At 52.6% G+C, this 22,902-nt stretch overlaps 1 long non-coding RNA gene across 2 annotated transcripts; it reads left to right on the forward strand.

Moving 5' to 3' along the window:
• The first annotated feature begins 977 nt into the window (after window positions 1-977).
• LOC306666167 lies at window positions 978-17,990 on the forward strand. 2 transcript variants are annotated; one of them, XR_013765223.1, is made up of 3 exons: window positions 978-1,430; window positions 5,447-5,663; window positions 13,520-13,753. It is a non-coding gene; the product is annotated as an uncharacterized lncRNA (long non-coding RNA). The 2 variants fall into 2 exon arrangements; XR_013765224.1 differs by lacking the exon at window positions 13,520-13,753 and adding an exon at window positions 17,701-17,990 and having other exon boundaries at window positions 983-1,430.
• The last annotated feature ends 4,912 nt before the right edge of the window (window positions 17,991-22,902 follow it).

Raw genomic sequence — 22,902 nt, forward strand, 5'->3', positions numbered from 1 at the left:
AATTCTAATTCACCACCACCACCACCACCACCACAAGGTCACCCTTGCTGAACTTTTCCTGTGTCCGTTGGTTGGCTTTGTCTAGCGAGTTGCCTAGGCTAGTTCTAAGGAATCTCTCTTCCTCACAGTGTGAGGCTACTGCTATCTGCTTAGTTTGTTTTCAGTTCTTGTTTTTATTTTTGAGTCTGGTATCCCAGCAATTGCTCCTGGGTCGGGGTAGCTTAGTGATAACCCATGATTGGTCTTGTTGTGCTTAATTAAATACCTTGATCCAGGAAGGCTTCAACCCTCTGCCAATGGATCTGTGTGTGGGTTGGGGAGCACCGTCATACTGTAGGTGGCCCTGATCTTTACTCTGTGTGCTCAGCTAGGGCTGGGTAGACAGCTGAGGCCCTTCCTGTCTTCCCTGTGTGCATGTAGCCTTTTACCCCAGGGATAGATAGGAGCTTAGCAAGGCTCAATATGACTCTCTTATTCCTGGATATTCCTACTAGCCATCTGATGATTTTTTACTTGCTCCAACCAGAATTATACTTCAGGCTAGCTGCAATGTTGGCCTTAACATATGTAAATTTTTTTAAAAAATTTTTATTCTTTTTAGTTATACATGACAATAGCGTGTGTGTTGACCTATCATACATTCATGGAGTAAAACTTGCCATTCTCGTGGCTGTACATGATGTGGAGTTTTGCTGGTCGAATATTCATACGTGAGCATAGGAAAGTTCTGTCGGATTCATTCTATGGTCTTTCCTGTTCCAACATATGTCATTTTAACTAAAGAAATATACCTCTACTGAGCTGGTGCTCAAGTCGTAGCCACTGACGTGAGCACACAGGGGGATGCACGGGACAGGTTAGAGACTGGTGTTTCCAACCGTCAGCTCTGTGCGCATGCTGAACTCTGGCTCCGACACCCCTTGGGTGGTGTGTAGGGTGGGGGGGCGCCCGAGAAGAGCCGGTACAGCAGCTGGATTCCCCAGAAGGCAACGCAGGCAGGTGGTGGTCATCCAAAGTGGTTGGACTTGTCTCTTCAGGACACCCAGCTCTGCCTGCTCTGGGCCTCTGCCCCCAGGGACGCAGACCTGGCAGCCCTATCAGCAGGCCTGGGGTGGGGAGCCAGGTGCCCTCTACACTGGCTCCCAGTCACCAGAAGCCTGCCAGGCACTCAGGAGGAAGGTCTAGCAGAGCCAAGAGGACGATCAATTCCCTCCTGGCAGGGCTGCCCGCGGGCAGAAGGGGGGGTCACTCAGTAAGCAGCAGGCTGCTGACCCAGAAGCTCAGGCCACAGAGCCCTGGGACCAGGGGTAGCCCTTAGACCCCTGGGTACTCACTTAGAAGACAAGGAGTCACAGGGCAGCTTCTCCCACAGGTACCGCCCCTGTCCTTGGTGTGGACATGCACAGAGAGGCCTGTGCCTGTCACTGAAGGTCAGTGTGCTCTGCAGTCGCTGTGGGGCAAGGGAGGGGGAGGACGGGAGGACTGGGCTGACTGTCACGTACGCTGATGTCACTGGGCACTGCACCGCTCTGCCTCCCTGAGGTATCACCTTCCTCGTGGTCAAGCCTGCAGCTCAGGGGCCAGTCACGTCCCATCCCTGGCATGGCTCTTCAGGCGACTCGCGGCACCACCGCTGGGGCGCCTGGGTCTGGGTGGCCATCACCAGCACTGCCAGCGTCAGCTCTGCCCCCCAGAGGCGGGGAGAGGAGCCTGGGGAGCGGGGAGAGCGACAGGGACAGGTGCCCGGGCCAGGCGTCAAGCTGAGAAGGTGTCCCAGGAGGCCCAGGGGCTTCACAGCTTGGGAGGCTGAGCCGAGCTCCTACCCCAGGTGAGCCGGGCACAACTCAGGAGCTCCCGGTCCAAAGGACAAAGGTAGAACCCTGGCTGCCCAGAGCTTCCAGTGAGATGGCGAGCAGGCCTCTCTCAGGAGCCCCCTCCAGCCATACACAGCCACTGGGCTGGGCAGAGGGGGGCGGCAGTGGTTGAAGCCCCTACTCGTCTCCTCCTCTGTGTGGGGCTCCCGGGTCACCCAGAAGCGTCGCTTGCAGGTCCCTCCCTGCTACTTTGAGCACCCCGCAGGTGCCCCACATGTGACTCCCTGCGAGGCTGCAGAGGGACTGCCAGCACTCCAGTGCAGACAGACGCGGCGTCCCTGTGTCTGAGCTCCTCTCGGGGCTGGGTCCAGCAGAGGGAGCTGCCAGCCAGCAGGAACGGAGGCAGCTGTCCCTGACCTCTGCGATGGCCTTGAGGGGCTCCTGCACCTGCCCAGGTGGGGAATTCACCCGGTGGCTGGACATGGAATGCCTAGAAGCCCACGGAGGGACCCGGGTCACAGCATCGCACCCCGCCCTCCCAGGCTGTCCCCGCAGAAACCCCTCTGAGGAATCACAAGCTCTGTACCCAGCCAGCTGAGGCTACGGAGTCCTTCCCTGTGTCCCTGGGTCAGATAGCAATGCAAGGGATGAGACCAGGGAGTGAACTCTGCTCCCTCGCTAAGTGGCTCTGTGACTAGGCAGGTTATGTAACATCTCTGGGCCTCAGTTTTGTTATCTGTAAAGTGGGCTGGAAAGTGCAGGGAACGTGCCCGAGAGGAGCCCAGTTCTCCACTCCAGGTCTCAGGGCCCCCCTCCTGGGAACCTCCTGTGCTAAGGCTAGAAGGCTGGGGCTGAGAGGTGACCAAGGCCAGGCAGCATGGCTAGAGCAGGCTTCCTGTGGAGGTGGCATTTGAGTCAGGTCTGGGGAGAAGCCTCCTCAGCTCCCAACACATACAGCAAGCAGCAGCCAGAATGAGGTGACACTGAGGGGCAAGGGGCATGAGCTCACTGGCTCTTCCTTTAGCACCACACACATGCCCTGGCTGCAGGTCAGCCCCCAGCAGGACCTACTGCTACCTCTTGCTACCCCGCATCAGCACTGAGGCCTGGGTGTCCCCTCCCCTTCATATTCTACACATTTATTGAGAACTTACTACATGCCAGGTCCTGTATTGTTTCTAGAGAAATAGTAGTGAGCAGAAGTGACCTCACAGAGCTGGCATTCTAATGGAGGGTGACAGATGTTAAACAAATTAAGCATATTAGAGGGTGGCCAGTGCTCTGTGGAAACATTTAAAAGGACAAGAGACAGGTATGAGGGGCACAAGGAGATGATATGGCGTTTAGAAGGGAAGTCAGAGTAGGCCACACTAAGAAAGTGACATTCGAGTAAAGATGTGTTAGGAGGAGCCATGTGCACTGTGGAGGAGAACAGGCCACACAGAGGAACATCCTGTGCAAAGGCTTTGTGGTGGTAGCACAGCTGGTTTGTTTGGGGAAAAGCAAGGAAATCAGTGAGAGGCTAGAGTAGGGGGAGATGAGGTCAGAGAGGGAGAAGGGACTAGGTCCTACAGGCCAGGCAACCATTGTCAGGACTTTCGCTACAGAACAAACACACCCATTTCCCTGATGATTGGTGGGAAGTAAATAAATGCCACCTGCTTTAATAAAGAGGAGCCTAGAATTTCCTAGATCAGCACTGGAAACACCCTCCTGGCCAACAGGGGTAGCCTGATCCATGTGGATCTATCTCCTGGGGATCTCTCTCAGATGGCGCCACCCCACAGTGGTCTTGGGGGAGGGAGGGAGGCTGCTCAAGGGAGCCCTGGGAACAGCCTGAGGCAGTGGTCTCCTTGGTCCTGCATCCTCAGTGCCTCGACTTATTGGCACTGAAGGAAGGAAGGAGAGAAGGAAGGACAGATGCAGGTCCTATTATTCTCTAAACTCCAGAGTCCAGGCTGGAGTGTTTAAAAGGCCCCAGGACAATGAGGTCAGAGAGAAGCAGGCAGCGAGGCCTCCCCTAAACCTACTCCTTTCCCACCCTGGGCTGCTTCGGCTGGCTCCTGGGTGACATTCCTGTGGTTGAAGCCATCTACATCCCCTCCCTAACTCACACACCTGAGCCAGCCAGCAATTTCAGAGACGGCAACCGCAAGTCAAGATGGCACCCCCCTCGCCCAGCATCTTGTCCGAGACCCTTTTCTTTCCTCGCTGAGCCACTTTGAAAGAGCCATCTCCTTGGGACCCCTCCACACCATGCACAGGTGGCAGCCTGGTGGACCTACGCAAGGAGCCTGGCCTCAGTTGGTGTCCGACAAGGGCTGCCCCAGGCAGTGGGGGATGTGGCTTGGGATGGGTAATAGTACTAATGACAACAGCCACAGTGGTGGGGGTCATGGTCATCAAGCCTCTGTCCAAACCTGTCACCTGCATGATCTCATTGAGTCCCACCTGAGAGGCCTCCATGAGCTGTCTGAGGGAACTGGGGCTCTGAAAGATCAAGGGACTTTAAGGTGTCCTTCCCCTGGTGGCAGGGTGGCCTTTCCTGCTGCTACTCACCCACCCTAGAGCAGTCAAGCAGAAGGGTTCAGCCAGGACACCCCGATCTCCTGCAAGACCCAAGCTCTGTGTGGCAAATTCTAGCCCCACAGAGACAGGTTCTGGAGTTGCGGGGGGACAGTAGGAAGGGCAGCAGGTGCTGGTGAGATGGAGAAGCCCCCTCCTGTCCCGACCCCACTGTGGGACATCAGAGTTGGTTACTGGGGCTCAGACCACCCCCAGGGTGAGCTGCTGCTTCTCCAGCCCACCCGCCTGTCCTTCACCACTGGGGGCTGGGAGAGGGGCCATAGTAGGGGCAGGCCCAGCTCCCACCCCAGGCCAAGATATGTCTCCTGCCTACAGAGCCCGGATCTGGGGTTCCACATGCACAGAGGAGGATTTCCGAGTCTTCCAGAGCTGAGTCCCTGTCTGGAGGGGTCCTGGGGAACTGGCCTTGCCCACTCCGGACCTCAGCCACCCTGTCCACCCTAGGGCAGCTGCCTGCCTGAAGACCCAGCTGGGGGTGCCGAGGACAAGCTGCAGGACGGCCAAAGAGTGCCCTGTAAGCAGGGGCTGAATCAACCCAGCCCTGCGGCAGCTCTCCCCTCACCTCTGCACGCCCAGAGCACCCACCATCCCGAACCCACAGGGGAAGGTGCCCCTGTCCTTAGACTTGGAATGCCTGGCAACCTTTCCCCCTCCCCTTGACTTACATCATCCGTGCACGTCTGACTCCCAGGGGCAGACAGGCCTGGGACTGCGGGACCTGGACCGGAGCCCCCTCCACACGGGCCTTGATGTGGAGCTATTTCTTCCTACTCTTTCCCTCCTAGGGAAGAGCAAGACAGAACAGGAAAGGAGAGGCGCATAATCCTGGGGCGGGGGCCTGGGGGAACAACAGAAAGAAGCTGGGCTGGGGTGGCACAGACCTGGGTTCCCTCCTGACTCTCCCTGATTGCTCTTTTTTCCATGTCCCTCCCTTTGAAATTTGACTGATTCTGCTGGGCTGGGGATTGAACATGCTTGCACACTCTAGGCAAGCACTCTACGACTGAGCTACACCCCAGCCCTTTCTCTTTTCCATTTTGAGACAGGATCCCACTTGACCTTGAACTCGTGATCCTCCTGCCTCACCCTCCCCAGATGCTGGATTATAGGCATGTGCCACCATGCCGGGCTTTGAGAATAGAAGTGATGACGGTTCTAACCCGGAACGTGTCTGTAATAGTTGATTAATCACACAAACAAGGCCGAGTTGAATGGGGTCCTTGTCCACGTGAGCATCCTCTGGAACAACTGTGGCCTTATCATGTGAGTACTCTTCGGTGAGCTCAGGGATGATGGGCATCCTGAGAAGCAGTTCCATGGGAAAGGAAGGAACCCATGGCTTTACACTTTGGAAGTCACCTAGCGCCAGGAGGGATAGGAGGCTGGGAAATGGAGGTCCTTCCTGAACATATTGGCCAGCCCAGGTAGAGAGAAGAGGGATAACTGAGGGATAATGGCACAGAATAGCTGAAGCAAACCCCATTTTGAAATTCCATGTTGAAAATCTAGCAAAATCTTGGCCGAATCCTAGTTGATGCTCACCCTGCAGAGTTGGGGCCTCAGGATAAAGATCTGGATTGGTGCTCTGTCTTGAGCTCTGCTAAAAGATAAAGTATGCCCAGTCTTTCCTCTCAAGGGGACACACCAAAAGCAGAGAAGGGTAAGTCCAAGAAGTCAATTCCAGAAAAGATAAGAGCAAGTGTTAAGATAGAACTGGCCAGAGGGAATTTCACTCCGGGTTTTGAAAGGCCTCTTGCTCATGAGCACAGCAGTCTCAATTGATGTTAAGTAATTTGCCCCAAACCACATAATTACAAATGGTCAGGATAGGATTCCAGCTCCCACAAGGGCCGGGGGTTTCCTCTCCAGACCCTCTAGCTGCTTCTGCTAGGAGCAAATGACCCGGGTTCCCCAGGCTCAGTTCTTCCTCACTGGGAGGCAGGGGACGGGAAGGCTCACTTTTGGCCAGGGGGTGAAAAGGTCTGTTTGGATATTCTAGTGGTGCTGGCTCTTGTGACAATAGCAGGGACACACCTCCCATGACAGCCGATAAATGGATACCTGGAGTTCTCTAGGGCTGGCTCCAGGGACCTGATCTTCGGCCCTAGACTTCTTGATATTTTTATTATTGACTTGAATGGAGGCCTGAGGGTCTCCCTCCCCAAGTTTGCAGATGACCTGAAGCTGAGGAACCAGGCCCAATAGCTAATCAGGATTCCAAATTAGGCTGACAATGCCTGGAAGAATAGGCGAAGCCAACAAGAGAGATCAGAGCAGGCACGAATGACAAGTCCATCTCCTGGGTGAAAAAAAATCCACGTCAAAAGGAACATGGATGTGATCCTATAGAAACCCTGGCTTACGTGCAGCTTATTAGCGGCATTGCCTTGGATACTGGAGGCAACCTAAATGTCCACCAGTGAGGGATCAGTTAAATACTTTGAGTAGATCACATGATGAAAGACGATGGGGCTCATATAAAGAATAAAGCAAGGAGTTATAAACTGATAGGGAAAATTCTCACCTTATCTGATTAAGTTCAAAAGCAAGATGCATGACAGTGTTTGCTGACAGTGTAGACTCTACTTCTCTTTGTCCGAGCGAGAATTTGTGTTAGATTTGTAAATGTATTTATCTCCAGAAAGATAGACAAGAAGCCAAGTGACTCACTTGAGTCTTTACACTGCGTATCTTTTGTGTCATATGCATTTATGTGTGTATAAAGTGGTAAAAAAGACCTAGAAGTTTGAGTGATCACTGAGAGTTGATTTTTTTTAAAGACTTTAATGTGAGGCTATATTAATAGAGCATAGAGCCCTGGCTGCTGAGAGTATATGTCCAGCCATATCCTGAGCTGGTCAACCTGTAACACGCTGAGGGTGGGCTTTCCCTGAGGGAGCCGTGTTTGAGGAGAAACGCTGGTAACTAGACCAGACCTAGGGGAAGAGCTTGGCTAGAACGAAGCGGGTTGGGCAGAGAACCTTGAAAAGCACAGCCAGGCGTGGAAGGTCATTGAATTTGGGCAATTCAAGGTGCCCAGGCTGGTGAGGTGGGTGACAATGACGCCGGCCTTCTCTAGTTTGTCGAGGGCTGGCTTTTGGGAGCAGGAGGGGCCTGGTTCTTTTATTTGCTCTGAAGGATGGGACTTGGATCAAAGGTTTGGGAAGTATAGGGAGGTGAATTTTGGCCTCAGCTTGAAGACATTTCTAATTAGAATGACCTGCAGCTCATCATAAATGAGCTCCCTGGCACCAGATGTATTCAAATAACCACTGATGATCATCTGTCTACAGTGATGGAGAGAGCCTTAACAGAATCACTGGGACCTCTATCTGGGGGCTCGCTGAAGGCCTGTTGAAGCTGAATCTCTGTAGTCCAAGTCCATAAATTGCTCTTCGGATTTATTTTTATCTCAGATGCAGAGATGATTGAATTGATTGGCATTCCTTGGTTCCCAGTACACTATCATTGTTGACCTACTCAAACCCTCTTCAATGTTCCTTTTGTTTATTTTTCTTCTTCATCTCATCTCTTATTGCCTACTTCTCACCCCAGCACCAGATCCAGACCCTGCATCCTCTTTGTATACTGGTGAGGTTTTCTGCATGTTTTGGACTTTACATGAGGGATATTATGCTGTAATTCTCTTGTTTCTTTTTCATTCAACTTTGCTATTAAGATCTATCTTTGTATATTTGGCTTGCTTCCCTTCACCTCTTGGAAGGGACCCACCCCACCTTACTTACCCACTCCCCCAGTTTCCCTCAACTCCCCCACCTCTCCAAATTTTACTACCATGAACATCCTGTACAAATCCTCTTTCATTCCTCCTGGGTCATTTTTCCGGACTATAGACCCATTTTTGTGGGATTCTGAGATGCACGGTATATACATCCCTATCTAAAGACAACCAGATTGCTCTCAGATGGCTGTACTGGCCTATCCTCTTGCCTTTGGACCCAAAAGTCCCACCTCCCTGCACGGAGCTTGCTCTACCTTTCTAATTTGTGCCATTCAGTTGGATGTGGAGGAATGTAGTTGTGTGAAACAGGGTCTCTCCAGTCACTCATGAATTTGTGGATCTCTTCATTTTCTTCTCAGCCTTTGAACTTCCTCTCTTACGACGTGCCCACTCATGTATTGGCCTTTTGGTCCCTATTCGATTTCCTTTTTGTTGATTAACAGGAACTTTCTAAGGTATTAATCCCTACCAGGTTTTTAGATTGTACCTCTCTTCTCCCAGTCTGAGAATCTTCCTTCTTATCAGATGTATTAAGGATTATTTGAGTTTGGGAGGCCCAAGGGCAGATAGATGCTGCCTAATTTCTAATTCTTTCGCTTTGTACATTTTAAGGTTCTTGGGCTTCCTGAGGAGTTGCCTTGCCATCCCTGTGGGGGAAAACAAAGAAGGCGCGGAGTAAGTGTGGGTGGGGTGTCATTGTGAATGTGGATGAGGAGCTGGAGTCGCCCCTGCATCTCTAGTAGAGCTTAGAGATATTGTGAAGATATCTAAGTGACCCACCGTGGCCAGGTTTGTGGATCCACCTGGCAGAGGGGGGAATGTGTGAAACATACTTCATTTGGAAAAGTCTAGAACATCTCATGTTCAGAAGACATCATCAACCAACTGAACTTTTCTTAACAATAGAAGCTCATCTCTTTTATCTCTGTGGAAGTTTTAAATTATGACTGCAAGTTTTTTGGCAATGCTCCCATTGAGAGAGAGAGGAGGGTTTCTGATTCCTCCCATTGAATCTGGGGTGTGTTGGGCCTGGGTACTTCCTGTGCCCAGTAGAACTCAGCAGAAATGATGCTGTGTGATTTCTGCAACTATTACGTAACAGGTCATGCAATTTCTCCCAGGCTTTTCTTGGACACTCACTCTGGGGGAAGCTACCATGTAAGCCATTTAACTCCCTGAGGCTGCCATGCCAGAGAGGACATGTGTAGATGTTCTGGTCAGCAACACTAGCTGAGCTCCCAGCCAACAATCAGCACCAGCTGCCAGGCATGTGAGGGAGATCTCTTGGATATCCTGTTCTGATATCTGACAACTGCATGAGAGGCCTTGAGTGGCAACTGCCTGGTCAAGCCCTTCCTGAAATTCTGACCCACAAAATCATCAGATGACAAAGTTGCTGTTTGAATCACTAAGTTTGGGGGTAATTTTCTATGCGGCAATAGTAACCACAACAATCTCCTTGAACATAGTAAGCGCACTTCCTTTAAATCTTTGCTCTTTACTCTAATACAGGTAGCCTATATAGACCTATTTCTATTGTCTATTATTTCTGATGTTTTTAATAGAATGTTGTCTGACTCCTTTTGTGTATAGTTATTTTGGATTATGTGTTGGACATTGTTTTTACATTTTTTTCTTAGAAATAATGTGAAGTCTTGGATGATACCTTCCTTCAGAGAGGATTCACATTTGTGCCTGGAGCACCAACAATACAGGGTTTCCTACTTTCATTTTAAGGATTGAGTGGAAACTGAGCTATTTCTGGTTCACCCTTAACTCCTTGAGTGTACCCCTTTTTGGAGCCCCTGCTGAGGGAGAGGGAGTTCACTCAGTTTCACCATTTGGCAACCCTGGAACTTCAGTCCATGCCCTCGTGGTCTCATAATGCTGTCAAAAGAATTGCTCAACTTTTTGGGCTTTCAGGTAACTCTTCTCAAATGCTCAAACACCCCAGGGCTTGGGGAGACACAAGGTTCCAAATTCCACTCTTATCTCTCTAGGTCTTAATCATGGCCCAGAAATTCTTTACTATCTTGTTAGTTCTCTGATGTCCTTGAGCAGATTTTAAAATATTCTGTTCTGTTGTCCTAATTATCCTCAGTGGTATCAGTCTAAATCACTTTATCTGCCATTACTAACTTTTGTATATTTCTTTAAATACCACAAATATAGAGAAAACTGAAATCATGTTCTCTGAAAGTCCTTGTTTAAAAATGTGTCATATACTCTTAAACCTTCTTAAAAAGAAATTGATCTAATCCAATATTCCACTCAAGAGTGCGGTAATAATTAAAACAAAACCATGTCCCTAAGAGCCAGGGTCTGTCGTTTGCTTGCCTCTACCCTGAATAACTCAGGATTGCTTTAGTGTGTTTTACTTCTTGGATATACTTCTTATGTTTTTGCTGCCTGTTGTCTTTCACTTTCAATAAGAATATCTTAAATAACCTTTACCCTATTCTGATTTAATTCTTTTAGTACATATGCAAATTATATAGTCAAGCTAGCTTCAATGGTGTGTAATAGGAGTACATAATCTCTGATTCAGGTGGGGAAAAAAAGCTCCAAAGTATAATTGTCAAAGCTTTAAAGTATAAGCCCTAAACTCATGTCAGATAATTTTCAGGAATGCCTTTGGTCTGCTCAGCAGTCTCTAGATCTGAGACCTGGGTCCAGATGGTAGAGGTGGTTAAGTATGAGGCCCTGGGTAAGTAAAGTGTCGCGACACCTGCCCTGACTTAGGTACCCCCCTGGAAATGGGGAACTTGAGGACATGAACACCGGCTGCAGTAGCTCAGGGGTTTGGCCAGCCCTAGGCCTCAGTCTCTTTGTTTCTTAGGCCCCACCCTGTCTCCTGGCCAAGGAGACTCAAGAAATCCTGGCAGAGAATGATGCTCCCTGCTGCCCAGCGGAGATGACCACTTCATGGAGAGTGGAGAGAGGAAGGAGGAGGAAAATGAAAAGAAAGGTCCTCTTTCAGACTTAAGACGATGTGGAGTGGCTGCTTCGCTGCCTGCCAAGAGCTGACTCACCAGGCTGGGACGAGGTACTACAGGTGCACTTGGACCAGCAGACAATAGACGCCTGTTGCAAACAGCCCCACACCCCAGAAAGACCACCAAGGTCAGGCGAAGACAGCCCCTGAGGGAGCATGGGGGCGGAAGGGTGGGCAGGAGAGGGCCTGGCCTGGAAGCTGTCACTCTCCAGCCCTCCCAGGGCCTGGCTCTGAGCATTCACGGCCACAGAGACCCTGTGATTTCATGACTGAGGGATAGAAGCCCTGGACCAGAGACCAGGAGCCACCACCTTGGAGTGTGGGTCTCCTTCATCTCCTGGCTCTGACTGCGGCTGTCAGCACGCCCGTGACAGTGGAGAAGGCACACACCTTTTCTTTTTTATAGCATCCGGTGTCTTTTAATAAATTCTGCATCTCAATATTTAGTACACACTGACACGTAAGTTATTAGTATCTATTTACTGCTTGAATAAGTTAATATAATAGCATGTTGGATTTATTTTTTCTTTCCTTTTTTTTTTCTCTTGGTACCAGGAATTGAACACAGGGGTGCTTAACCACTGAGTCACATCCCAAACCCTTTTTTTTAAAATTTTTTTATTTTGACACAGGTTATCACTGAGTTGCTTAGGGTATTGCTAAGTTGCTGAGGCTGGCTTGGAACTCCCCATCCTCCTGCCTCAGCCTCCTAAGCCTCTGGGATTACAGGTATGTGGTATGTGCCACCATGCGTGGCTCTTTCCACATTTTTTATTGGTGCATTATAGCTGAACATAATGATGGGATTCATTGTTACATATTTGCACAGGCACACAGTATAACAATATAATTTGATCTGTATCGGTCCCCAGCACTTCCCCACTCCCTCCCCACATTCCACCCACTGGTTCCTTTCCTCTACTGAGCTGCCTATGATTTTCGTGAAATTCTCACATCCCCCCCACCCCAGCCTGCCTTTTCCTTTTTCCTCTCTAGCTTCCACATATGAGAAAAAAACACATGACCCTTGACCTTCTGAGTTTGGCTTATTTTGCTTAACATATAGTCTCTAGTTCCATCCATTTTCCTGCAAATGGCATGATTTCATTTTCCTTTATGGGTGAATAAAACTCCATTGTGTATATATAGCACATTTTAAAAATCTATTCATTCATGGATGGTCACTTAGGCTGATTCCATAGTTTGGCAATTGTGAATTATGCTTCTATAAACGTGGGTATATCACTGTAGTAAGATAACCTTAATTCTTTCGGGTAAATACTGAGGAGTGGTATACCTGGGTCATATGGTGGTTCCATGCCTAGTCTTTTGAGGATCCTCCATACTGATTTCCATAGTGGTGGTGCTAATTTACAACCCCACCAACAGTATAAAATTTGTTCCCTTTTTTCCACATCCTCTCTAGCATGTATATTATTTGGATTCTTAACTGGTGCCAGATGAAATCTCAGTGTAGTTTTGATTTGCATTTCCCTAATTGCTAATGGTGTTGAACTTGTTTTCAGATTTGTTGGTCACTTGTATTTCTTCTTTGGAGAAGTGTCTGTTTAATTCATCTGCTCATTTATTTTTGAGGCTGTTTGAGTTTTGGGTGCTCACTTTTTTGTGTTCTTTGTATATTCTAGATATTAAGCCTCCGTTAGAGGAGTAGCTTACAAATATTTTCTCCCATTCTGTAGGTTTTCTCTTCATATTCCTGTTTCCTTTGCTGTGCAGAAGCTTTTTAATTTGATGTCATCCCATTTATTAACTCTTGGCAGTATTTCCTGAGATTTAGGGGTCCTGTTGAGAAAGTCCTTGCCTGGCACACACCCTTTCTGAGCCTCATTTTACCTCTCTCTGAGTAAACATCTCATCTACAGTATCTCATTAAATCTTCCACTGGTCTTTGAAGTAGGTGCCATTATTAGTCCCATTTTATAGATGCGAAAACAGGCACAGATGGTCCAATGATGCAGAGCTGAGAGCTAAGTTTCAAAGCCAGAGCTGTGCCAGTCTAGAGTCCATGCCTAGACTCCTGCTCCGTGCAGCTACTTGGGTCAAACAGGACCTACCACCCTGCATACTGGCAAACGTTAATGCCTGCTCTGGGGTCTTGGCAATAAGGGTGGGATGGTCTGGAAGCTTCCTGGAGGAGGGGAGACGAGCAGCTCCTGGCAAGGTGATGGGCAGCATGGGAGGTGAGAGCAGTGGGGGCTGGGAGCTGAGACTTCTGCATTCTGCAGGTTGAGGGTCTGTGTGGAAGGTCTGTGTGGGTCTTTGGGCCGGGGCAGGCCGTTCACGGCTCTGTCCATTGCTAGCTATGAACTTAGGCACATTTCAGAGATTTTTAGGGCTTCTGTTTTCTCATCCATAAAATAGGAATGATAACACCAGCTCAAAGGGCGCCCATTACAGCATGTCGTAGAGGGATGGCCCACACGGAGTGCTCGGCACTGCCGGAGCCCTCTCTCTACCTCTCCTGTCTGGGTGAGGCCTCACTTTTCTTCTTTCCTCAGAGGCCTCCTTGGCCCGGTGTTGGGCAGTCTGGCATCCCCTATGGCCCTCCACTCCTCCTTGGAGTTCACACCCCGAGTGGGCCCAGCTCCTTCTCTCCTTCCCACAGGGTGGATGCTCCGCCAGGAGGACTCCTGTCCTGGTCCCCATGGGCCTCTTTCTCTGCCTTTACCTCACTGAAAGGAGCTGAGGTGCAAAGACCCCAGAGTTCAATGCCTGGAGAGCCAGCCCCGCTCCAGCTGGGTCGATAGCCCTCATTGGAGTCTCCCCACTAGAGCGAGACTGTGAGGGGCCCACTCTCTTGGGGGCTCCAGGGAGAGTCCAGACGTTTCCAGCCCGCGCTGTACCCCTGGGGAAGCAGTGGATAAGACAGACAGAGGTCAGGCAGCCTCCCTTCCTCATCTTGCTGCTGTCCAGAGCCTCCTGGGGTTCTTTGCCTGAAGAAAGAAAACTTGCTCTCCGTGTTGAAGGACAGGGCCTTGATAAGGAATTAAGTGAGCAAATCCAGCCTGCATGTTAATCCTTCCTGCTCAGTGGCCCAGGGAGCTAGGCTGGGTGAAGGCCCGGCTGGGACCAGTCATGTCTAGACCCAGCTATCAAGGCGGCAGACAATTAGCCAATTAGGCTGGAAGGAACCAGGCCTGGTTTCTGGAGCTCTGGGCTGTATCTCCCAAGGCGGCAGGACCCTCCGCAATTGCAGGTTTAGGTGACTAGGGGGAGGCTGTAGGGACATGCTCAGGGCCCCCAGTGTGCCCAAATGAGGCAAACTTTAGCCCTTATCCACTATCCCAACCTGCATCCTGCATTCGAGCCCTGCCATGGCAGAGAGTGTGGTACAAAGCCACCACTTGGTGATGGTCAGCTGCTGTCATTATTATTGCTTTTATTGTCTCTACCATGCACGGAGCCTGCGATGTGACATTTTCTCCAGTAAGTCACATTATTTACCCCAGCTTAAGAAGGGGAAAAAATTGAGTGGTGAGTCAACTCCTGGACTCCAAAAGTACACACCTGAAAGCTAATCTCTAAATATTACATGGTGCTGGGTTGGGGCCATTTCAGAAGAGTCCCTAACTCAACCAGACCTGCCCCATCAGGGTTCCTGGGGCAAGGAGAGCTCAGGAGTCTGCGTTCCTAAGGACCTCCTGCCATCGCCATCACAGCTTCCCCCCACAGGAGGTCTGTGGGTCTGACTCTGAGCAGGTTGAGGCCATGAAGAGAGCACCCCCTCCCCGTGTACATCCCTCCCTGCTCCAATGAACTCTCAGCCACCCAGAGTGAGGGAGGACACATCTTTTCAGCCACTTGCCTCTTTTACCCACTGAGAAACCCTTAGTGGTGTGGCCTCTCCCCAGAGGCAGGGTCATGGCAGGGGTGGTGGGTGGCATTCCAAATTGAGGGGCTCCCAAGCGTGGTCTCTGGGCCAGCCTGGCAGACTCTTGTCTGCCTCCACCACAGGGAAGGCCCAAGGAGGGGCCTCCGCTACTCTGAGCCCCCCTGGATCCCAGGAGAGAGGCGGGCTCTCAGACCAACAGCTCCTGCATTTGGGCCACCCACCCCACAGGCAGCTGGGAGGGTCTGTTTCTCATTAGCCTCTCTGGGCCTTGAGGAAACCAAGGCTTGAGGCCGGCCAGCGGCCTTGTGGTTTTGGAAGGAAGAGGAGGCCAAATCCTCAAGTTCCTGGGGTCTCTGCTTTCATAAGCCTGTACAGGCAGACACACACGCACACGTCTGTGCACACACATGCACACGAACTGGCAGGCACACCTTCAGACAAACACCCACACAAGCACAGTGTGCTCAAGGCTGCAGGCCTGAGGGGAGTCCCGGCCCAGGGTACCCTGTAAGGCCTCAGCAGTCAGGGAAGCAGGAGGATCCTGGTCTCAGAAGGCCTCGCCCTCGCTGGCCCTCGAGTCTCCCAGCTCTGTCCCTTCCTCTTCAGGCTGGCGCAGGGGAGGCCATCAGCTCTGGCAAGGCTCTGACAGGTTGTCCCTCTCCAACCTGTCCCAGAAGGCTTTCTAGGCCAAGAGGGAGACTCACGAGGTGTGAGGAGCCTCTTCGTGAAACCCCCTCCTTTCTCTGTCCCCTTGGATACTGAATCATAGTCCCACATAGTGAGGGCCAGGACTGGTGACCAAGGAGCACATCTCACCAAGGTCGGATCTTGCTGGGTGACCAGACAGGCACAGATCAGACCTGTTGACCTCAGACCCGAATGTTCTTCCCTCCCTGGTTAGCTTCAGGGTTGGGTCCTTGGCAGCCATCAGAACTCAGTCTTGCTGGGAGCTGGGATCTTGATGCCCTGGGCCAGGAAGTGCATCAGGGTCCTAGGACCTTGGACACAGACCTGGCCTTCTGCCCTGGCCCTCTTGGGGGCCCCTGTGTTGGTCCTGGGGACAGCCATTACATCCCTACTTCCCTTCCCTCGCTTGCATTTTGGGGCGTATAAGCTGCTACCAGTCCCACAGCTTTGGGCACTCCTGCTAGGCTGGGCTAACATTGCACAGCCAGGGCGAGCATGGTGCTAGGCATGCAGTCAGCGCTTAATACATGCTAAGCGTGCAGGTGCACCACTTGGGCTCCAAATTCCTTTCTTTCCATGTATCTTTTTGGTTCTCCTCTTCTGTGTCCCAGACCTGGGATGTTTCCCAGCACTGCTTAGGTCCCCCCAGGGCCGTGGCTTGAACTTCCAGGGCCCATAGGAGTTAGTCCCCAAACGGTCCCCGAGATGCGGACAATTTTTCACCAGCCTCACTGGACCTCAGGAAAACTGAGGATTGAGGCCCACCAGCAGGGTATTTGATTCACTGGAGACAGAGTTCCTCAGAGAGGCCTGGGGATGCCATTTGGGGATCAGTAGTTCTTGCTGATTCATGGTCATTATGGGCAGAGCCTCTGCCCTGGCCATGCCTGACACTGGCCTTTTGCTAACTCTCAGGACCTGCCTGTCTTCCTGGGCAGAAGGCTGGCAGCTGAGGGAGTCCTACTGTGGGCCCATTCTGGGTGCTGGGGGGACCTCAGGCCATGCCTGCCCAAGGTTGACAGTCTGAACTGGGAGATGCCCACTCTCCACAGAGATGGGCCACAGGCAGCAGGCACAGCTCAGGAGAACTGAAGCAGACAAGGCCATGGTGCTAATCACTTCCGGCAGAGACGGCCAGGCTGCGTACAGAGGGATAGACAGTTTAGGGGTCCTCCCAGAGGGGCTGGCAACAGGGGTTGACCTCAGGGTGCCTAGAGAAACATCCCTGTCTCTGGGCTGTGAGGGAAGCAGCTTTGGGTTTAAGAGTTCAGCCCAGACTGTCTGGGTTTGTATTCTGGTCTGACCTTCATAGGCTGAGACCTCAGGCAAGTTATTTAAGACCTGTGTGCTCCATAAAACAGGATGATAATAGTTCTTCCCCGTAAAACTGCTTCAAGAATTAAATGAGATATTCCAGATCAAACACTCAGAGTAGTGCCTGGTACACAGTAAGCCCTCGGCCGATGGTGGACATTATCGCTGTGAACTGGGGGTGGGGGCAGTAGGCCAAAACTCACCCTAAAGGGTCTTAATTGACTGTTGACATTTGGTTTCCTCCACTGGACTCTGAGTTCCCCAGGTCCTTTATCTCTTCATGCCTGGCACATCTCAGGGACTCAAAAGCATGTGCTGAAAGGAGGAACACATGAACGAGTGAACTAGGGAGAACCGGGCATCCAGAGAAGCTTCTGGAAAGAGGCAGCACTTGGGGAAGGACCCCACAGGGGAGGCAAGGATAGCCCAAGTGAAGGCTGGGAGGCCTCTGGCTGGCTGGTATTCACCTGGGCTGTGGTGAGACTCTTGAGGACAGGAGCCCGGCTGGCCAGAAGGGATCCAGGTGGGAGAAGGCGAGAGAAATGGAGCTGGCCGGAGCCCACCACAGAAGCTGGACAGTTGTGTCCCCTTCTGGGTCTCGAGGGTCTGGGGTTGGCTGAGGGCTACCCACTGAGGTGAGGATTGATGGGAAAGGGCGGGAGGGGCAGCTGGGGCCCTTCAGCCTGAACCCCTTTCCGCCTCCACACAGGCACCGGGGACCGTTTATGGAGCCTGGAGTTGGGTTGTCACTGGGAGAAAAGCCAGCCTCGCTCCGCAGACCCCTCGGCCAGAGGAGACACAGCGTTGGAGATAAGAGGATTTTAAAGGAATAAGCCCCACCAGGAGGCTTGGAAGGGGAAAGTCTGAGCGTTCCCTCGGCCCCTTCTTCTCCTTTCTTTCCTACTCTTTCTCTTTCCCTCCTACTCTTTCTTCCTCCTTCTTTCCTTCCTTATTAAAATCGGTCTTTCTGAAAAACCTGTCTTCCGGTTTTAAACAACAAAAGTCCCCCTTCGGGATACTACCCCGGCTGACACCCGCGGACCTGTGGACTTCATTGGTCTGATGATGTCCGTGGGTCATCCTGTCGAAGCCTCCTCTAGGTCCAAATGGCCTGTCCTCAGGGAGCCCCAGTCGAAGAGAGATACACCCCAAGTATCAGCCCGTTCACGGCAGGAGCAGGGGTGTGGAGAGAAGTGGGCCCCAGAATCCAAACCACACAGGGTAAGGGAGAACTTTCCAGAAGCTGTCAGCTAAAGGACATGGGGGAAAGCTGATACCCATGTGGTTTTCAGGAGCCGGCTCCCCCTCTCTGTCCCCAGTCTGTCCTAATGAACAGGGAGGGTCACTGGAGTCCAGTCTCCCCTTGAGGCAGAGGTGGGTCTGGGCTGGAGAAGCAAGATGCTGGGACAGGCCTGCAGAGTGGCCCTCTGGAGTCTGCGGGTGAGTGACCACAGGAGATAAGCTGTCTTTGATAAGGGGCACTCAGGCCACCTCAAGTAGCAGAGAGCCTGTTGGTGACAAGCTGAGCCTCGCACGGCCCAGGACCTATGTATGGAGGGGAGGTGAGTAGTGGACCGAAGCCCGCAGCCGGGGTGGGGGTGGAGGGGCCAGAGGCCACGAGATGCAGCCGGCTTCTGTGTGTCCCTCCCCATGTGGGAACACCCCCATTCCCTGCACAGGAGCCTCCCCAGCATATCCTTAGTGGACAGAAATGGTGGGTACAGGACAGGAGGGGGTGGGTTCCCAGCAGCTTCTTGCTTCCCCCATCACGTCATAATCAGTGCGTGCTGACTGGCCACAGGCACGTCTATGGGATACTGGCGGAAGTTCCCATGGCCTACAGGGAAGTGGGAGGCTCCAGGGAGGGGAAATACGAGACTCAGATGGCTGCACTGGCTGTGGCCTTTCCACCACGGAGGAAGACCCCTCTGGGGACCAGATGATAATTAACTTAGTTTGTCTGCAGGCATTTGCAAACAGCAACACTGGGACACCCCTCACAGTAAAGAAGGAGAAATTGAGCACAGAGAGGGGAGGGCACGTGCCTGGAGTCACACAGCATTGAGCGTCCCCAACTCCCCCCTCCAGGCAGCACGGAATCTGCAAAAGTCAAACTTCGCCTCTGCATACACTTGAGCGCGTGTGTGGGTGCTCATAGGGTGTGCTCTATAGGCATGGTGGCTGTGGCCAGGCCCTGGAAGGAGTCCCAGGCGCAGCCCTGTCCAGACCCCCGGCCTTCTGGTCAGCAGAAGCGACCCACATGGGATGGCCCCAGACTTGCAGGCGACACTCTCTCATCACCCCATTAGCTGCGTTCCCACTGACCGTCCACAGGCGGTTCTCATTCCAGCCTGGCACGCCCCTAGGCCCAGCAGGAACATCCAGGACGTGGCTCCTGATGAGCCTTCAGGGCCCACCAGGCTCACAGCAATTTTATAAAGAGCACAGTCTGGTCAGGGGGGCAGATTAGACTCAGGGAACTGCCTCACCCCGTAATGCCCAAGAGAGACCCATGGTCTCCCTCACCTTCCCTGGCAGAAGAGAGAGCAAAGAGGCATGGGGACAGCCAGCTGTGGGGAGAGGGACCCATGACATAAATGGAAATGCCTGCAGTGAATGTGGATAGAGCACACTGCATGCAAACACATGCAAATAGCATGCAAATGCACGCGGGGGGGAAGGGGGGGGAACCTGTGGAAATCAGGCCCTGGAAAGTCCTGACAACGAAGTCCTTTGGATGAACGGGATCCAAAGGTCCCCAAAGGACCTCAAGACAGAACTTGGGTCCTCCTACTACCTCAGAAATCTAGCCCTCCCACGCCATCTCCTCCCTCTCTCTCATGGGCTTCTCAGGTAAGGCTGTCGCTGGAGCGAGGTCCAAATGCAGCCTCCCATAGAGCCCCCCACCTGTCCCAGGTCACGCCCCTGGATGCCCTCCTCTTCCCCCATCCCCCACGCTGCAGCCTCTGCCCGAGTCTATCTTAGTCCCCACAAAGGGGGCCTGAGTGGTCTGCCCATGGAAAGACGGCCTCCCCCGGAGTCCCTGTTGTTCCCAACCCTGCCCAGCACACAAAGGACACTCAGTAACAGATGAGTGACAGAATAAATGAATGGATAAACACAGATTCAGAGGCACGGTCGTCGCCCTCGGGGACCCTGCACGCTGGCCTTCCACTTCTTGCTTTCCACTCTCGCAGCGGTCCTTCCGGTGGGACTGGAGTGTTTGTGCTCTTCCTTCACATCCTGGAGTAGCTGGGGCTGGCGCGGAGGAGCGGCTGCGTCCCCTCACTCCGGGTCCTCTGGTGGAGGGCTCTTGAGTGAGCGTGTCTCATGAGGGTTCTGGGTGTCCGTTTACTCCTCTCACCTCCGTGGACTCCGAGGACCTGAACGAAGAGGACAGGCTCAGTCCCCTCCAGCACTCGGGGCCTGGCACACAGGGGACACGCCAGAGCAGGGGTGGATGGGTGGGTGAATGGGGACCAGGTGTCCGCCACGGGACTCGGAGGGACTTGACTCCAGGGCAAGGAAGGGGTGATCGGTGAACAAATGAATGAGAGCACCCATGACCGAGTCCTGCAGGGGTCTGAGGACACCGGGCATTCCTGCCCCCAGCCCGAGTAGCCCCACGCACATCCGCCCTGCGCTCAGATCTGAGCGCCTCTCCTGACCTTGGCCTGAGGCAGCTACAGCCCCCAGGCCTCCCCTGCCTCCCCTCTTCTCACTCCTGCCACAGCCTGGCTCCCCTCGGCTCTTCAAGGGACCTCTACCCAACCTGTCCAGGAGTTTGAGAGCCCCCATCTTTCTTCACAGATGGAGGTCAAGCTCTGGAGTCAGTCAAACCCGCTGGTATCGAGTCTTCCTTCCGTCACCTGCCAGAGTACAAGAGACTGGATCTTCTTCCGGTCTTGCTTTTCCCATCTGTAAAATGGGGATGATGCTGACTATTAAGAGGATAAAATGAGATCCCATATTCACTCCTGGAATGGAGCCAGCTGCTAGGCCAGTGCTTCTTGACTGGGGCTGCCCTTCCCTCCCTGTCCCCGCCATTATCCCTACAGTGCTCAGAAGCACTGCCCTGCTTTCTTGGAACAGGACTAGAGCACCAGTTCTCCTAGGGAGTGGGAGTCCTGGAGCTGGTTTGGCAGGAGGTCCGGGCCTGTTGGTGGAAGGAATCGGGATCATTAAGCCAGAAAAGTGTAAATAACTCGAGAGACAATTGGACCTGGAAATTGGAGAGCTCATGGTCTGACAAGAGATAGGACTTCCCAAGAACAAAGATTGAGGGAGAAACACAATGGCTGAGGCAGAAACCAATGCTCTGCTGCCTGAATGTAGAGGAATTTGAAGGAAAAAAGAAAAGATAATTTGAATTCATCTTCTGCTTCCAAGTTTTCAAAGTGTTTGCCTAATTGTATGGCCACCGCGTACTGCTTGCAAAATAGGTGGTGAGCGTTGTGAGTCCCCTCCATGCAGAAGAAAGAAAGTTCTGAGGGGTCATGGGACTGGTCAAAGATTCCCAGCACAGGTGTCAAGGACAGGGGTCCAGAGCTCTTCTGAACGAACACAGATTACTCGCTTTCCCTCACCCTGTCCAAGGGTCAGCAAGTTGGCATATTTTATTTCCTTTCTTTTTTTTTTTGCAGGGCGGGGGGATGGAACCAGGGCCTTATGCCTGCGAGGCACGCGCTCTGCCTCTGAGTTCCACCGCCAAGGTCAGCGTGTCTTGTCAGCGTGTCTTCTCGGAGGCTGGAGGCTACTTTCTTTGCTTGGGTAAGGAACGAATGGGAAATGGGAGGTGGGGGGCTCCCCCACGCTGTGGAGAACGCCTGAGTCTGTCCTTCGAGCCGCAGGGAAATCTGGGGAGAAGATTCTCTCCCGGGCAGGAAAGCAGAATGGGACAGCCAGAAGGGGGCCTGGTCTGGATGGAGCCTGGGCTTCCACCAAAGGCAGACGCCTCTTTGACCCCATCTGGGCGCCCCCCTTTCCTTCCCCGTGTGGCCGGCACCCCTCTTCTCCCGGTCGGCCCATCTCCGCCTTGCCCTAGCCTGCAAACAATGCATTGTTGACAATCTGCAGGGGCTAAACACTCGATAACAGGGTCCCGCCATGCCAGACGTCCTAACAGCGGGCAGGGCTCTGCTGTGACGGGGGTGCTTTGAATACATCATCCTGTCAACCGAGTTTATTATTCTTTCGCTCAAGATAAACTACAGCCGCCAACGAGGGGCTGTATAAATTCCAGGCTCAGAAGTCAAGTCGAGCAGGCCCTCCCTGTTAAGCACCCCCACTCACACGCACATGGACACAAATCCTGCTGGGAAAACACCGCTCCCCCCGCCGCAAGCTCTGGGGGCTCAGTAGCCTCTCTCTCACGGGGTGGTCCTGGGAGCAGCTGCAGACATCAGGGGTCCCAAGGCTTAGACCCATGCTTGGGCCACTTGCCTGGCCAGGCCTGAGGCCACTTCCTCTGTGGGCCAGGGAAGGTCTCTCCAGGGGAAACATCTGTCCCCAGGGTCAGGCCCTCTGTCTGCCTGAAGCTTTAGCCCTGCTGTGGGTGGCCAGAGTGCCCACAAGTCGGCATCCTTTGTCGAGGAGGAGGTGGGCTTTCAGACTCAAACATGGGAGGTCGACCCCAGAGAATGTGGACCCGACGAAGACTTCTGTGGGACGGGGCAGCAGGGAAATGCCGAGGAATTCCTGTCACCTCCAGAGACGGGCATCTCTGTGCCCAGAGGACAACCCAGCCCTCTCCCCCAGTGCCCCAGCTATTGACAGCTGAGAGGAGGGCCCATGGACTTCATTTCGGCCTTGTCCTGTCTCCCTTGGGGGCTTAGAATTAAAAACAAAACCACGCTCAGTGTAGGGACAATAATAGGCAGGCTGGCGACCTTGGACTTCAGTGATAGACCGT

This window comes from Sciurus vulgaris (genome assembly GCF_902686455.1).
Source record: "Sciurus vulgaris genome assembly, chromosome: 7".
NCBI lineage: Eukaryota > Metazoa > Chordata > Mammalia > Rodentia > Sciuridae > Sciurus > Sciurus vulgaris.